The following is a 16,844-nucleotide window of genomic DNA, read 5'->3' as shown; positions in this document are numbered from 1 at the left end:
ATTATATTGAATGTTACTCCAAAATGGTTATTTAAAATTGCTCTCTGGTTTCCAAAGGTCCGGATCCTCAGCTTCTCTGGTCAGACTCCCTGGAGAGAGAAGGTTGACAGGTGTCGGGATGGAAGTGAATCTTGGCATAGGTCCCACTGACCCCATGGGCCAGTTTGCCATGCTGGGCCCTGATCAGCTGTGCAGTTGAGCTCCGGAGGGTGGAGGTCACAGCAGTGGCTCTTGTCATCCACCCAGGCCCCCTTCCTACCAGGAGGGCAGTGCTCCAGGGGAGTCTGACAAGCCCTCATCCAAAAAGTTCTGAAAACTTCAGCAGTTCTACCCCAGCCAAGGGTCTGATAGGCCCTAAGAACCATCAAAACTCATGCATCCATTTTTGCCAGTGCTCTTTTACCACCCAACAATGCGAGTATTTCTCTTACTGCCCCTGTGTGGGGAAAAGTTCTCAAAGGACAAAAACAGCAAATTACCAAAACATTGCTGTCCCATTTTTTTTTTAGCTCATTAAAAACAATATAAAAACTTAATGTGCAGTCGTGCAGAGCTACTCTGCAAGGAAAATACATCCATACACCTTGAGAGCTCCCTTCTCCAGACTGCAGGTGACATAGTATATGACCAGGAGGAGACTCTGCAGAGATCTTCTAGAACCAACAAACAGGAGGAAGGCAGTGAGCTCCTTCTGCAGAGATAAACACAGCCTGGAGGACTGGCCGGCTTTCTAATAACAATGGGAAATCGGACACGGGTTTGTTCACTGGTGCTTTCTAATTCTCTGAGACCAAGGCCAAGGAAATGTAATGACTGGTACCCCAACTTCGTCCCTCTGGCATCAGTCTCTTCCTCTGCAAAATGAGAGGTTTGAAATACAAATATTTAAAAAAATGCTTTTTAGCACAGTTTTTCTTTGAACTTTAAAAAAATCCTTTAAAAAATCTTTTAGTTAAGCATAAAAATCATATGCCTTTCTTTGACGTTATTTGACATTTCAAAATAAATTTGCGTCATGACTAAGAGACTCTCAGTTCAACGGGAAATCTAGAACTCCCATTTTAAAACCAATACTTCCTTCTTCACCCTTTTTCTCACACTTGATGCCCCTAAGGCTTTCAGGCCGAAGTTATCATCCGGCAAGCTGTGGTTTAAAGCCAGTTATGATTTTTTAAAAAAGAACTCGTTTTTCTGAGAAAGTTTAGTTTATTGCCAATGTTAAAATATAATAATAGAGAAGAGAGAGTAACTGGTTTGCCATTAAAAATTTGAGAGATCTGGCTACAGGTCTGAGAGTTTCTTTGTGGAAATGAATATTCTTTCAGGTTTAACATTCCAACAATCCCAGGTAACTGCCTAACTCCAGGAAGTTTTTGAATTTGCATAATATTCTGTGACTTTTAAATTCTGTGTTTATCTGCTGAACCTTCAAAAGATGGTCTTTCTTTCCAGGATTCGGCTAAAATCCACTGAGCTGGTGGTAAAGTGATGAACTCTCCTGGTTTTCAGGGGATAAAACCAAGGGTGTTGCCTCGATGTGAGATTTTCAGTGCTAAAACTGGGACTGTTTGGGGCAAACCGGGATGAGTTGGTCATCTTAGCTGATTGGAGTTGGGGAAGAGGATGGTTTGGGGTCTTTGATAAACAGCCCAGAGTTTCAATTGATTCCTGAGTTTGATTGTGCAAGTGGAATCCTACCACCTGCTGGCTCAGGTGAGTGGGTCCCTTGAACTCCAGCATGGTCTGTGGGCCTCTCCCCCTCACCCCCGTGTACCCTAGCAGAGGAAACCTGGGACCAGCTCCTTCTCGTTGACATGAAGTCTCCGAAGTTTCTCTGTGCAGAGTGCCCAGAGGCCAGCCTTGGGGAAGACCCCTCCTGCAGCAATCCTCCTTGCTTACTTGTCATGCCACCCTCCTCTACAGGATGACATGTAGTTCCTGTGTACGTGTGTGTGAGACTCTCAAGGAAGAGAACAGCAGCTCTCCACTCTGAGTCAGAAGGTGAGTGTTCCAGCCCTGACTCTGTGGAATGGTACCATTTTTTTTTCTCTGAACCTCAGTTTCTTCTTCTGCAGAATGTGGGTGCAGGTGGTGGGCAGGGAGAGTAAGACCCCCCTCTGTTGTGAGGAAAATGGAATTATGAATGTGAAAGCCCTTTGAAAACTACAGCTCTGTACAAAAGTTAATTATTAGTAGACAACAAAGGCAGGGGCCATACATTCAAGAAGGGCAGAGTTAAAACTCCTCTAAAATTTTGCTGTGGAAGTTGGTTCCTTTAATCCTTTCCCAAAAGCACCGTGAGTTTTTTCAAACAGCCACCTAGACCGCAGTTGGAGAAGGAAGGGCTGGTGAGCTGTGCTTGTGGTGCAGGGGTAGGGGCTGCAGTGGTGCAGGGGTAGGGCAGGGGTATGTTTGAGGGGAGCAATTAATATCCCCTGACCCAGAAAGCGGGGAGCAGAGTCGATGGCAGAGAGGGGGCCTGTGCCGCAGCAGGCTTCCAGCCCGCCCACTTGGCTTCACCGTTTTGCAGAGGGCAGAAGTGTCCAGGGCACCTGCTCCGCCCTCTCCCCTCCCAGACGTGCTGACGCTGCTGCAGCCACATGGGATTTCTACCCTGTGCCACACTCAGGAAATGGCCGACAGCCTGCCCTGGGGCCTCCTGGTGGCTGTGCTTTAGAATCAATCATTAATTACTCCATGCTCCTCACCCCACAGGCTTTCAAAACACAGAAATGGAAATACAGGTCCTGGTAGGTGAAAGGAAAAGGACTGTGGCTATGGAAGGCAGTTTGGAAAAAGCCACTCATGGCATTCATCCAGATGGTTTGGGTGGGACGAGTCCTGGGCACATGTCTTTCAGGCTCTTTTCCTCCAGTGGCCTCTTGGCAGTGCCACCTGGGCTACTAGGACGAGACCCTCAGCTGGGTAGGATAAAACCACATTAGGGAAGCGGAAAGGAAGGTGACAGAGTGAGAGGAAAGGAATGATGTATATGGAAGGATAACACAGGTCATTTTTTTTCTCTCTAGTAATAATACTTTTTAAAAAGTTACAGATAACAAGGTAGGCCCTTTTTGTAACCCATTTTGCAGATGAGAAAACTAAGTCCCAGGGAAGGTAAATAACATGACCACGGTCACCCAGCTGGTAAGTGGCTGACTCGATAGCCAAATAAACACTATTGATACAGGCCTTCCCCTTAAGTGTTGGAAGCTCTGCTCACCCCAGCCTGGCTCCTCCAACTCCCCAGCACCTATCCCCCCAACTCTCTTCATCAGGAAGGAAGGTTCTGGAAACCAGGAAGTGGCCAGGGTGAGGTCAGACCCCCATGACAGGAAAACTTTCCTGCCACAGGAGAAGAGAGTAACTCACTGGGCAGGAATGTCATCCCCTCAGCCAGGCCCCTCTGGTCCAGCCCACAGCAGCAGGAGTCAGGACACAGGAATCTTCTTGGGCCAACTGCAGGGCACTGGAGTGGGCTGCCTTCCTGACAGCTGTTCTTGGGGAGGTGCCAAGGAAAAAACCCAGGCCCAGGGCTTTTCATCAGCCTCAAGGTTGGCTTTGTTCTCTGTGGCCTTGGAATGCCAGAGGTTCCTGCTCTTGGCACAAACCACAGAACAGGGCATGCCCTCCCAACCCCTGGCAGGGCCCAGGGACCTGATAAAAGGATCAGAGACCCTGGTGGTTGGGGTAGGGCAGGAGGACAGAGGCTGAGGGATAGAGAAGATTCAGGAGGTCTAGCCTGCCTTTTGCCCCAGCCTTCTCTGCCTGCCCCCTGGAATGTTCTGGCACATTCTGAGCAGAACAAACTTGGGCACGTTGTCTACTCCTCTATGGGTCTAGACTCACTTCAAGACCATCTCCTGCCGGTCAGACCTCTTGCGTCATGCTGTAGGCTGTTTAGTCCCTGACTTCCTGCGTTTGGAGGAGCAGCCTTGAGGGTGTAGCACTTGGACCCTCATTTTTCTCTCTGTGCTCCAGTGGCTATCCTTGCCTCTTTCCCACCCCACACCAGAGTGCACACGCCATCACCTTGAGGGGATGCCTGTTGGGAGGAAGCTTGACCCCCAGTGAGGAGACTTCTACTTCCCAGGCCCTCACGGCGGCCGGGCAAATGAAAGGATGAAAAGAAAACCCAAGGTCGAGGTGACAGTGAGTCCCACCGCTCCCCGACTGAACTCCTCCTGCACTTGCAAAGAACAGACACAGAATGCATCGTGGCGAGACAGAGTGAGTCACCACCTGTACATTTTTCTGAACTTTGTTTTAAAACGTTTTCCATTTTTAGGCATACCATCTTTGGGGAAAGTGGCATTTCCTTTTATTTGTCCTACACTCTTCTCCTTTGAACATCATGGTGTGCACTGTGGCCCTGATGATGCCTGTTTGCTTTGTCCACATTCTCTTTATAGACATTTATAGGTTTTGATTGACGGATTGTCACTCTGTGACTGTCTGCTCTAAGACTTCATTTTTTCCAAGTAGAATCACTTTCCTCAGGCTCACTCCAGTGGAGACAACCCAGAGTCCAGGGAGGAGGGTCTTTCCCATTTGGATCCTGGCACCCACTCTTCATAATGCACAGATGGCATAAGAACTGGGAATCTAGTGGCCAAAGTGGGAATCCTGGCACATTCCTGTAATGGCTGTGTGACTTTGTGCCAATCATTCAACTTCTCTGAGCTGAAGGTTCTGAGACTGAAGAGTGAGACTGACAGTCCTGTTGTAAAATACTGTGATGATTAAGTCAGGTAAAGTGCTCAGAGCACCGTGAGAGCTCAGTAAGTGTTAGTGACTGAGAGTAACACAAGCCACAGTAACAGAAAAGTGTTGCCCATAGACCTGGGCTTGGCGTCATTGTCACTACACTCAGGACACCAGGAGGCACTGAAAGGTTTCAAAGGTGGCAATGGGGTGAGGCAGCTGGAGAGAAGGTGGACTGAAGACTACCTGAGGACAAAGTCTCAGGTCAATCAGGAGCGTGTGAGCACTGTCCTCCCCTTGTACCCCGCGTGTCCGAGGGGCACTGGCTGGGGCTCAGGCCTCCGCCCTCTAGAGCGCTCAAGACTACACACATGGACTAGAACCTGCTCTGTAGCCTCAATGGGCTGCCAAGTTCTAACCACCTGAGAACTCTCCTTCAAGAGAGTGCTCCATGCTATCAGGGCAGAATGTGACACAATTCCTGGGAGGCATGTGGCTTCCCGAGCTGCAACTCTCTAGGCTCAGTTTCTCACTGGAAAATGTGTGACCTTGCTGAATTACTGAGATTCATTGAGAAGCCAGAGTCTAGTTTTCTTTCTGTACTTATTTTATTCTGTTATTTTAGCATATACACAAATGTATCGTAAATTATTCAAATGCTAATGATTAATGTCCCCCTTCTGCCATCCCTTAGCACGAGGTAACCTTGTTATCTATTTGGTATTCATCCTTCAAGACCTTTTCTGTTTATGTGCAGGTGTCTGTTACCATGGAAGTTATGGCCTTTGTTTTTAGGTGTGTATGTTTCAGCATAACTGGTAGCGTTCCGTCTGCAAGTCTTGCTCTCCAAGTTGCTTCTATTCCCTTGGCAATGTCTCGACCATCTTTTCATGTCAGAAAGTATGGCTCCATCTACTTCTTTTGAACTGCTCCATTATTGTCCAAAATATGGATATAATATAGTCCAATTATCCCCCTTCCAATGGATATTTATGTCTCTCAAATTTTTTCTTATCAAAATTGTTCTGCAATGATCTGTGTGAATATTTTCCTGGAGATACAGGAAATGGAATTGTGGGGGGGCACAGAGTGGGCACCTCTAGAATGGACATGGGTGAATCAGCCTAGTCTGTCTTCTCTTTTCATTGCTCTTGAATATTCCTTTAAAGACTGAAGATAAGCAGATATGGCAGAGTGAGAAAGAGAGATTTCCTAATCCGAGGCCATTGTCATCTTCCCGGCAGTAACCAAGGTGCACAGAAGCTCGGGGCAGGTGTCCTGACTGGGAAATGCTCTTGATCTCAAGAGCATCCTTGACTACTTACAGGTAACCAGGGAATAAAGAGAGGGTGCACCTCAGCCTCCTGAGATCCCAAGGCCACCTTCTCAGGTCAAATTGGGTGACTGAGTCTGTGCTCTCTCCTTCAGGATTCAAGAGAAAACTGGACCCCCATGCTTGGGACTCAGTCTCTTCGTTCCAGAGCCTGAGGAATTGTGAATTGTGGAAAGCACACTAGACTCAAAAGTTGGAGAGACCTGGGTTTGTGATACAGCCCTGCCCCCAGCTGTGTCACCTTGGGAAAGTCACTCACTCAGTCTGATTGCATATCATGTCCACATCCTGTCAGCAGGATGGTGTGAAAGTGATATATAAACTGTTAAGAAATAGGCGAACTGTGAGGGACGATGGATTTGAAGCAATTATGATGAATATGATGCCACGGTTAGCTCACCAGGAGAGCCTTTTCTCTTGCCCTCCTCCCTTCCCTTTCATGTATTTAGCTGTACAAACGTTAACTGAGCATCTACTACATGCTGGGCCTTGTGACTGGGAACATAGCAGTGACTGAAACAGAGTCATATCTCATGGAACAGACGGATTCTTGCAGGGAGATGCACTAGGTGCTGTGATGGTGTGGGGAGCAGAGAGGGCACCTCACAGAGTCTCAGCTGTTCAGAAGAGACCCCTAAGCAGAAACCAGAAGGAAGAGTTGGACTCAACCAGACGGATGTAAGAATGGGAGGGAGTGAAGGTGGAATGTTCTGGTGTGGGCAGAAAACAATACCTTACGTGAGGATCCAGAAACCCAGGGAGCCAGGCACATTTAGGGAACTGAGTTTAGTGCAGTGAGGGATAATGTACAATGATAGGGTGTGTGTACTGGGCGTGCGTGCGTGCATGCGTGTGTGTGTGTGTGTGTGTGTGTGTGCGTGCGTGCATGCGTGTGTGTGTGTGTGTGTGTGTGGAGAGCTGAGAGATAGGTCTGGGAAAGTGTGCAAGGTTAGATCACAGAAGTCCTTGTAGGCATATTGAGGAATTTGGACTTAATACTAAAAAGCAAGGGGATTTTAGTGGGGGAAAGAAAGAAAGAATAAAGGTCTGTTTTAGGAAGTTCTTCCTGGCTGCAGTGTGGTGAATGGATTGGAGGAGGCCAGGGTGCAGGCAGGATGGGGGTGAGAGACTATGTTTCCGTACTTCCCCGAGGGTTGATGGAAGCACTGGGGATGGAGGGACGAGATGATGGGGACTGTGACAGTCAGGTTTTGACTCTCAATTGTATTCCTGGCCCGGAGGTGATAGGTTGCAGCCCTGTGAAGACCAGATCGAGTGTAGCACTGACCCTGTCCTGTTTTCCCATGTCCTCTGGGGGATTCAGACCTTGGTTCCTCAAAGCATGATGGCCACTGCAGACAGATAAGGTTCTTCCCACCTCAAAACCTTCTAATGGCCAAGGGGAAGTTTCTGTCCTATCAAGAAACTGATGAGAGAGATGAGGAACCAGACTGCCATAGCTGGGCTGATGGGGTGGATGGAAGAAGCCATGTGCCTGAAGTTGCTCAGGGTCTTAGATTTCAAATCCCACCCCAATCTGGACACTGATAGTACCCCTGTGGCTGAGTGACAGAGAAACCCTAAACAGAATGAAGGAAAGTTATACAAGGGGTTTCTTCCTTTGATATAGGTTAGTGAAAAAAGCACTGGCAAGAGTCAGGAGTCTAGGGTCCCAGGTTTCGGTTCGAGGCTCCATGACCTTGGGAGGTCACTCAGCTTATTTGAGCCTTGGCTTTCCCACCTCTATAAAGAAGGAGCAAGAGGAATATTTCCTAGAGTTGTGTCTTGAGCAAAAATCACTCAATACCCCCACACCTGTGTTTTCACATTTTCAATAGAGTACTTAAGAACATCTTTTTAAATCTCATTGGGTTGTCTCTTATGAACCAGTGTGTGTGAAGGCACTTTGAAAACCCATCAGTTATAATAATGCTATAGACTGATATAAAACTTATTAGTGAATAAGTGCTATCACATATTCATTATCACATTTAATACATTTGTCACTACATACACACGTAACTATATATTGCTATGTGTATCTACTTACTGCATAATAATGTATAATACCTCATATAGTGTGTATCTATGTATGGACGTATGTGCATGTGTGTATATTTATCTAAAATGTATAATACAGCAGGCATGACATTCTAATATATTCCAAGTCATATTCAGTGGCTTTCTAGCTCACTCAGAGAAAATGACAAAATTCTTACAATGGCCTCCAGAGTCCTATTCGAGCAGCACACATTCCCCACTTCCCACCCTACCACCTCCCTCCTATATTTCCTCCTGCTCTCACCGTCTGTTTTCTGCTGCTATAACAGAATACCACATGCTGGGTAATTTATCATGAACAGAAATGTAGTTGCCTCATGGTTCTGAAGTCTAGGAAGTCCAAGAGCATGGTGCTGGCATCTGGCAAGGCCCTTTGTGCTGCATCATCCCATGGCAGAAGGCAGATGGACAAGTGAGCGTGTGAGACAGAGAGTGGAAGGGGGCCAAACTTCATCTTTTTTTTTTTTTTTCCTTTTTGTCTCTTTTTTTCGTGACCGGCAATGGATCACAACCCTCAGTGTCGTGCCCGTACTGGACCGGGACCGGCAACGGGATCGCAACCCTCGGTGTTGCGCCCGCACCTCGCTCAGCCAGTGAGCCGCCGGTCTGTATGTGGGATCCGAACCCTCGGCAGGAGGGCCGCTGCGCTCCCAAGTGGCGCACTATAGCAGTGCGCCACCGGGCCGGCCCCAAACTTCATCTTTTTATCAGGAACCCACTACTTCCGAGATAACGGCATTAATCCTAATTGCGTTTTAATAGTCCCACCTTCTAATACCATCACAATGGGAATTTAACTTCAGCATGAATTTTGGAGGGGCATTCAAACCATAGCACCCTCTTTTCTTCTGCTCCAGCCACACTGGCCTCTGCTTTCTTCGAACATACCAGGCTTGCTGTCGCTCTCGATCTGTATGTCACTGTTTCCTCCAAGTTAGTCTGATGCCAGCTCCCTCACCTCCAAGTCTTGGCTCAGATATCACCTTCTTAGTGAGCTCTTCTCTAATCCCCCTACTGCAAACTTCTCTCCACTTCCCATCCTCCCGTCTTTATCCATGTTACTGTGACTCATCTCTCTCCACCATCTGACATATTATATATTTCACTTATCTATTTGTTTATCATCTGTCTCCCCTGAGTAGAAGGTAGGTTTCATGAGGGCAGGGATTTCTTGTGAGTTTTATTTACTTCGGTATCCTCCATGCCCAGAACAGTGCCTGGCACACAGGCAATGCTCTGTAAACATATGTGGCTGCATAAGTTTTTGATGGAATGAATATCAGGGTCAGAGCAAAACAATGATCTCATTGTGACGTCATGGTGGAGTCACTGGGCACACAGCAGTTAACAAAAGAAACACTGGACCAAAGTCTCAGCCATGCATGCTTCTCATTGGTACTTGGAAGCTAGTGGCAGAAGCAGAAACTTAGCTTTTAATTTTTTTACCTAGAGTTGCTGCCTGCCTGTCTTCTTTTTCTGGGTAGCTAGAGACCTTCTAAGTAGAATGTTGGTAGGAGTTGGGCACAGGCCACGGGCAGGATCCTGGAGTGCCTTCCCCAGATCTCAGGGGCAGTGGGAGACAACCAGACTACTCTCGTCTTCTTTGGCTCTCTGTCCTGCCACTGAGGGTTCCAGATTTCTGGGCAAAGGTTATAGCACCTACTGCTCAGGGAACATGTGACCACTTGAGTGCTGCTGGGTTGGAACAACCTGCACAATCAGATTATTGTGCTAAACATGCAGGTCCCCTTGCCAAGACACACCCCGTTCCAGCACTGCCAGGTCCTTTCGGGACCCTGATTTACAGGGGCCTCAAACTTGGGGGGAAGGGTGTTGTCCAAATGGCCCTAGGGGAGGGTGAGGTCTCTGTGAGACTCACTTAACTCTAGTCTGCACTGAGATCCAGGGAGAAGTAGATGGAGAGGGAATAAATAAGCCCATCCTAGCTTGAAGCCCTATGAGGAATGGCAGACACTAACAAGGCCATTACTGTTTGATTCTTGGTGATACTTTGGCATTAACCATTGACCTCCAACATTTGCTTTGGGTGGTGAAGTTTGTTGAGCACTAACTGAGTTTTTAGAAGTCTGAAAGTTTTCCTCCTCTCATGAATGGGTCCAGAAATTCTCATCAGGTCACTGTTCACTCTTAGAGGTGGATCTTTCTTACTAGAACTGGTCCTTAGCAGGTCACTAAACAAAGATTTGGGGCTACTGAACTCTGGGTGACCTCTGCCAAACTTGGAGAGACCATGGTGGGTGAGTTTCTTGAGAGGCAGACTGAGCTGAGAGGCAGCACATCCCAGCTTTTCTACTTTTAAGCTGAGTGGCTCTGGGGAAGCCAGTTAACCTCTCCAAACCTTAGTTCTCAAATCTATAAAATTGGGATGACGATGATGACCTTAAATGGAGTGAGGTCTATAAAATATTGGCCTGCACAAGAGTGTGTTTGTCCCTGTCCACTAGGAGCAAAGAGTCCTACAGGGCTTTGCACCTTGTTGACACTTAGGCAAAGCTCACTGGTAGGTTTCACTCCACAGGGTCATTCAGGGACTGCGAGAAAGTCCAACCCCACTTGGGGGTTTACTTTTTCATTGTAGGTGACCCTAGGGGAGATGGCATGATGAGGGAGCTTTGGTCACAGCAACCTTGACTCTAATACACCGGTGAATAAAGAATATTCCTTTGCTTGGTACATTGTGAGATTCTTGGGTGCCTGGTATGTAGTTAGTGCTAAAAAGAGATGAATCTGAATCAAGGAGCTGAAGGTCAACCTGGCCACTTTGGGTCCTGGATATTCATTATGGGTTTGGAAATCCCAGTTCTGCTTTGTTCTCACCTCTCAGCACATCCTTCCACAAAGACAGAGGAAGAGACACTAACAGCACTCACCCTTTCCCCTCTTCTCTTGCAGGAAAGATGTTGGTCTTTCTCGTCTAGAGGTCTAGAGGCCAGGACCCAGGCACCTGAGATGCCCTTGCCCATGACCCTGGCTCTTGGGACCTAGCAGGTGATTTCTGTGTCCCACGTTTTGTTTCCCCAGAGTCATCCTCCAGGGGAACACACACACCCCTGACATGTGAAGGGAGATCTGGGCAAGGAAGGACGGACATTACAATGATTGAGCACTTACTTTGTGAGCACTAATGATGTGTTAGGTGCTGTTCAAGGTGCTGTGTATCCACCAGTTTCACCATTCTTAGTGCCCTTATTCTTAAACAAAAGCGTCTTGTGACCTTGAGCTTTGGAGTTTGGACAGTCCAAACTAGAGGAGACTCCTCCATGCCACTCACTGTAGGGCCTTAACAAGGGACATTAGCCCTCTTGGAGCCCCCGTTGCCTCACCTGTGAGATGGAGATAGCCTCCGTTTCCAGAGTTGTGTCAGGATTAACTGAAATGGTGAAGCACATGACACAGGGCTTGGTAAGGGCTCTGAAAATTTTAGATGATGATTTTGATGATGAAGAAGAAGAGGAAATAGTGACAGCTCTAAAGTCTCCCCTAGATATTATCCCGGGCTTCCCGGCTCCTTTGAATGTCCAGCAGGACAGCAGAAAGGCCCTGACGCTGACAGTCCTGGGAGACCTGACTAGCTCTCACTTGCCTGATCACCTGGGGTCGATCATTTCCTCCTTTGACACCTTCAGTTCTGAGGTCCGAGGGCTGAGTCCTACAGCACTGGGTCAGTGGCACAATGCCAGAGTTATTCCAGATGACAGAAAGACTTCTCCCAGCGCCCAGGCCTCGCCCCTAACTCGTCTGGGTCAGGCCACCTACTGTCCCCCTCTGCCTGCTGAAGGCAGGAGGAGTAGAGAGGGGAAGGCGGGTATCAGAGAAGGCCCAGTGCAGGAGAGGGCGAGCCCCGTGAGGCTCTTTCTCCCCCTCCCTGCCCAGGAGAGCAGCTGACTTGCTCTAGTTCCCTCCTCCCACCAGCTGGGTCTCCAGGTGCCTTCCTTTAATTAAAAGTATTTAGCCTTCCGCTACACTGGCCCTCATTTGCATGGGATCCTTCCCTTTTTGCAGCCTCAGTATCAGAAGGAGCCAGAAGGTTAATGGAGCATCCTCTGCTGCATCCCGGGACAACCTGGCCCAGTGAGCGTGCCCTGGTTCCCCACGCACTGCCTCCTGGGACTCCGTGAGGTGGTGGTGGCTGTCACTGCAGGAGGGGAGCTGTCAGGTTTCCAGCACCTCTGCTGCCCCCGCTGCCAAGCGAGCTTACAGACCGCATCTCTGTGGGTCCTTAAAGCCAGGGCTGGTCCTCCCTAAGTATCTGTATGAACGAGGAAGGTAGGTATTTTCCAATCACCTATGTGCGGCAGACACTGAACAGAGTTTTGGTGGGTATTTCAGGGAAGGACGAGGCACACCTCCTGCCTGGAAGAAATTAAATTTGCATTGGAGATTACACAAGGAACTGTGATATCCATTTGAAGGTGTTTAAAAACTGCAGGAAGGTTTTACCTGAAGGGGCACTGGCGTTCACAGGGAAGCAGGACACGACATGATAGAAGGGTCAGACCAGACCCTTGCATATTAGTAATTTTTTTTTTAATGAAGATTCTGATGCTAATGAAGATTTTGATGTTTAGAAAAATTATGCAAATCCACCAAGGTCATATCGATGGTGACAGGCAGGCCTGGGGTTTAAACCCTGGCCAGCTGGTCTTCCAGGCCCACCCTTTCCCACTCAGAAGGAGAGGAAGCCAACACGGGGAGATGGGACTCGTTCCCTTCCAGCCGCTCATCCTCTGATGGAAGCTAAGCCACAGACCTGGGAGCTTGCTTCTGACCCAGAGTCACCGCTACCTCATGGTCTGGCTTCCTCAGCAGACAGAGGTTTTCTCTGTAACCTCCCCCAGCCTGTTCACTGCCCCACACCAGTCCCCCTCCATCACCAGGCCAATATCCGCCCCTTCAGCTGTCCCAAGGTCTCAGAGCCCATGGGACAAGAGCAGGAGGGAGGCCTGATTCTTACAGATAAGGAAGGGGAGATGCAGAGAGGGCTCCTTTAATCTGCTTATGTTTTCATTCCTCATCTCAGATTGATTCAGAAAACCCAACCTCCCAACTTCCATGAGCTAGAGCAGATCATCCTTTTTCACAAATCCCTCTTCCCTGGACTAAGACAGGCACGATGATGTGTGTGAGTCTGGGGTGTGTTGGTGTGGTACTGGGAGCTCCTGTGTTTTATCCCATACAGAATGTCTGGTACAGAGTAGACAACCAATGCATATTGAATGAATGAACAGATAGGTCTTAGATTGGGCCCAGAAGCAGAACTAGACTCCCATGTTTAAGAGAGAGGAGGAAGGAATATGGACAAAAATATGGGAGGAGTGTGAAACCCTTTATTCACTGGCTAGTTTCCCACTAATTCTGTAGCCTTCCACCAGCTAGACACCAGGCCTCACATGCCATCAGTCCCTTCTGTGATATTCCTGGGGAAAGTTGGCAACATTCTTTCCCATTTTATTTTGTGGGGCCTCTGGAACTGGGAGCCCAAGGGACCTCCCTTGATTACTAGAGTCAGCCTAGACAGACAGACAGACAGATAGTTAGCATTCTAGGTCCAGGGTACAGAATGGCAGGAGAGAGCAGGGTGAGCTTAGGATTTATTTCAGAGGTGTGTTTTCAGTAGCTCATCCTTTTTTCCTACCAGCTGGTGAAGCACATGGAATATGAGAGTTTTTCACTAGTGCTTTCTCAGCTGCTCACCCTGGCGTGGGGTAGCTGGTGAAGCACATGGAATATGAGAGTTTTTCACTAGTGCTTTCTCAGCTGCTCACCCTGGCGTGGGGTAGCTGGTGAAGCACATGGAATATGAGAGTTTTTCACTAGTGCTTTCTCAGCTGCTCACCCTGGCGTGGGGTAGCTGGTGAAGCACATGGAATATGAGAGTTTTTCACTAGTGCTTTCTCAGCTGCTCACCCTGGCGTGGGGTAAGCTCTCCTTTCTCACATCTCCTTTGCCGTGGATGCTCTGCTGAGCTGGGGAGAGACGGGGAGACTTCTCTGAAGAATGGCAGCAACTAACTCCCCCAGAGCACTTTTTTTTTTTTTTCCTTTTTTGTCTTTTTTACTGACCGGTACCGGGATCGCAACCCTCGGTGTTGTGCCCGCACCGCGCTCAGCCAGTGAGCGGGAACCGGTCTCCACATGGGATCCGAACCCTCGGCGGGAGCGCCGCCGCGCCCCCAAGCGGCTCACTCTCCAGTGCGCCACCGGGCCGGCCCCCCCCAGAGCACTTTTTTTTTTTTTTCTTTTTTACTGACCGGTACCGGGATCGCAACCCTCGGTGTTGTGCCCGCACCGCGCTCAGCCAGTGAGCGGGAACCGGTCTCCACATGGGATCCGAACCCTCGGCGGGAGCGCCGCCGCGCTCCCAAGCGGCTCACTCTCCAGTGCGCCACCGGGCCGGCCCCCCCAGAGCACTTTTTACTACCATTATCTCATATCATCCTCATGAGCAATGGATGAGGTTAATGTTGGTCTGTTTTATAGATGAACGAAGTAAGGTCTGTTGGACTAATAATGTACACAAGGTCACTTACCTACTGAGTGTTGGGATTGGGATTTGGGACCAGACCCTCTGATTCCAGAGACTAGGGGGGCTGGGGAAGACCATGTGGAAGGGAACTGGAGGCTAGACAAGATCCTTAAACCTCCAGGCGTGGCCCAGGAAAATAGAATCTTTTTGAATAGGACACTTAGAAGAATAAGGCAAACGACTTGCTTGAGATGACACCCAGTAGATCTCTTCTCTAATTCAGGCACTGTGACTCTAGAGATATACTGAAACAAATATTTTTATGGGAAAAATGTGACAATACCAATCCAAAGGCCCAATAGAGTTATTAGCATACACTGGGCCATTCAATGAACTTGCTGTCACCCACAAAGCAGAAAGCATGACCTTCAGGGGATAAATCTTTAGGGCAGGTACAAATTGATAAAGGTATGTGGGGTGGGGGTGGGAGATGGAAAAGGAGTAGGAGAAGAGCCTGAGCAGCGAGCTCTGTGAGTAGAAGGGTGTATTAGTCCATTTTCTGTTACTTAGAATACCGGAAACTGGGTAATTTATAAAGAAAACAAAATCCTTTTTTTCAGTTTTGGAGGCTGGGAAGTCCAAGGTCCAGGGAGCTCATCTGGTGAGGGCCTTCGTCTTGGTGGGGGCTCTGTACAGAGTCCTGTGGCAATGCGGGATATCGCATGGTGAGGACAGCAAGAGCAAGACTCTTTCATGTGCTCTCGTTACAAAGCCACCAGCCCACGTCTGTGACAACCCATTAAACCGTCAGCCCAATCACTCCATTCATGAGAGCATAGTCCTCACTCTCCGATCACCTCCTAGAGGCCCACTTTTCCACACTGCCACATTGGGAATCAAGCTCCCAGCATGACTTTGAAGGGGACAGATATTCAACCCACAGCAAGGGGAGAGGGAGAGGTTCCGAGGGCTGCAAGGAAAGCATCACTGGAAGCTCTCCGAGGACAGAGGCTGGGACTGCCTTGCACAGCTCTTGGCACATGTAGGTTCTCAATAAATATTGGGAAGTAGTAAGTATTAATGGAGTCTTCAAAGAAGAACTAGTTGAGGGAGATGGTGTGGGAGCAGGAAAGGATTCTGGAAAGCAGATTTATGTAGGTGAATTCGATTTTAGGATTTGGTCTGTGTAAGAGAGAGAGTGGAGTGGAGTGCATACATTTCAGGGTGAACTAAAGCCCTGGTTTTCTAAGAGTGCCTTTTTGGCCAGAAAAGTAAAGGGACATTTTCTAAAATGTTTTAAAAAGTTTAATTGATTTTAATGGTGAGTATCTAATCGGGTTTAGCTGGAGTGGGTAGTGCTGGGGGTGGGTGAAGGTGCTGGCCTGGTGGAATGCAGAAAGGTCCTTGCTGATTGAGGTAAAAGGAAAGGTCTGGGCAAGTCTAGAGGCCCATGGAAGGGAGGCTTGTCCATACCCAGTGCTGACATCATAGCATGATGAGCTGTGCCAAAAATCTTTTGGATAATGTATTCATTGAGATGCTTTATTGCACGGAAAGACAACGAATTAGGACCAATTAGGCAAAAATATAGGGAATGAGTGCTATGGGTCTAATATGTTCCTCAAAAGATCATGTATTGGAAACTTGATTCCCACTGTAACAAAATTAAGAGGGTGAGAAATCCATTACGGCATTTGAAAAGGGGACCTTTAAGAGGTGATTGGATCACAAGGACTGTGCTCTTGAGAATGGATTGATCCATTCATGGAGTAATGGGTTGATGATTTAATGGGTTGTCATGGGCATGGTTCTGATGGCTTTATAAGGAGAATGAGTGAGATTAGCTCCCTTGCTAATGCTGCTCTTGCTGTGTGATACCCTGGTCACCATGGGACTCTTCAGGAACTCTCCACTCTCCAAGAAGAAGGCTCTCACCAGATGTGCCCTCTGGACTTTGAACTTTCAGCCACCACAACTATAAGAAATAAACCTCTTTTCTTTGTACATTACCCAATTTCAGGTATTCTAATTGACAGAAGCTGACTAATACAATGGGTCACAGAGATGTGGGCATGGGTCATGGAATCCAGGGTCAAAGATGCAGCTGAGCAGCAGAAATGACCAGAACCAGGACCCAGGAGGCCACTGTGCTGCCTCCATCTCTTCTTCTTTTTTTTTCTATCAGAGCATTGGCTCTTCTTCCTGTATCTCTGCAGGAAAGTTCTCTTATCCACAGGGGTGGGATGGATGGTGGTGGGAT

The sequence above is a fragment of the Galeopterus variegatus genome, unplaced genomic scaffold (assembly GCF_000696425.1).
Source record: "Galeopterus variegatus unplaced genomic scaffold, G_variegatus-3.0.2 Scaffold1836, whole genome shotgun sequence".
NCBI lineage: Eukaryota > Metazoa > Chordata > Mammalia > Dermoptera > Cynocephalidae > Galeopterus > Galeopterus variegatus.
The sequence above is the reverse complement of the archived record's forward strand: the minus strand, read 5'-3'. Positions refer to the sequence as shown.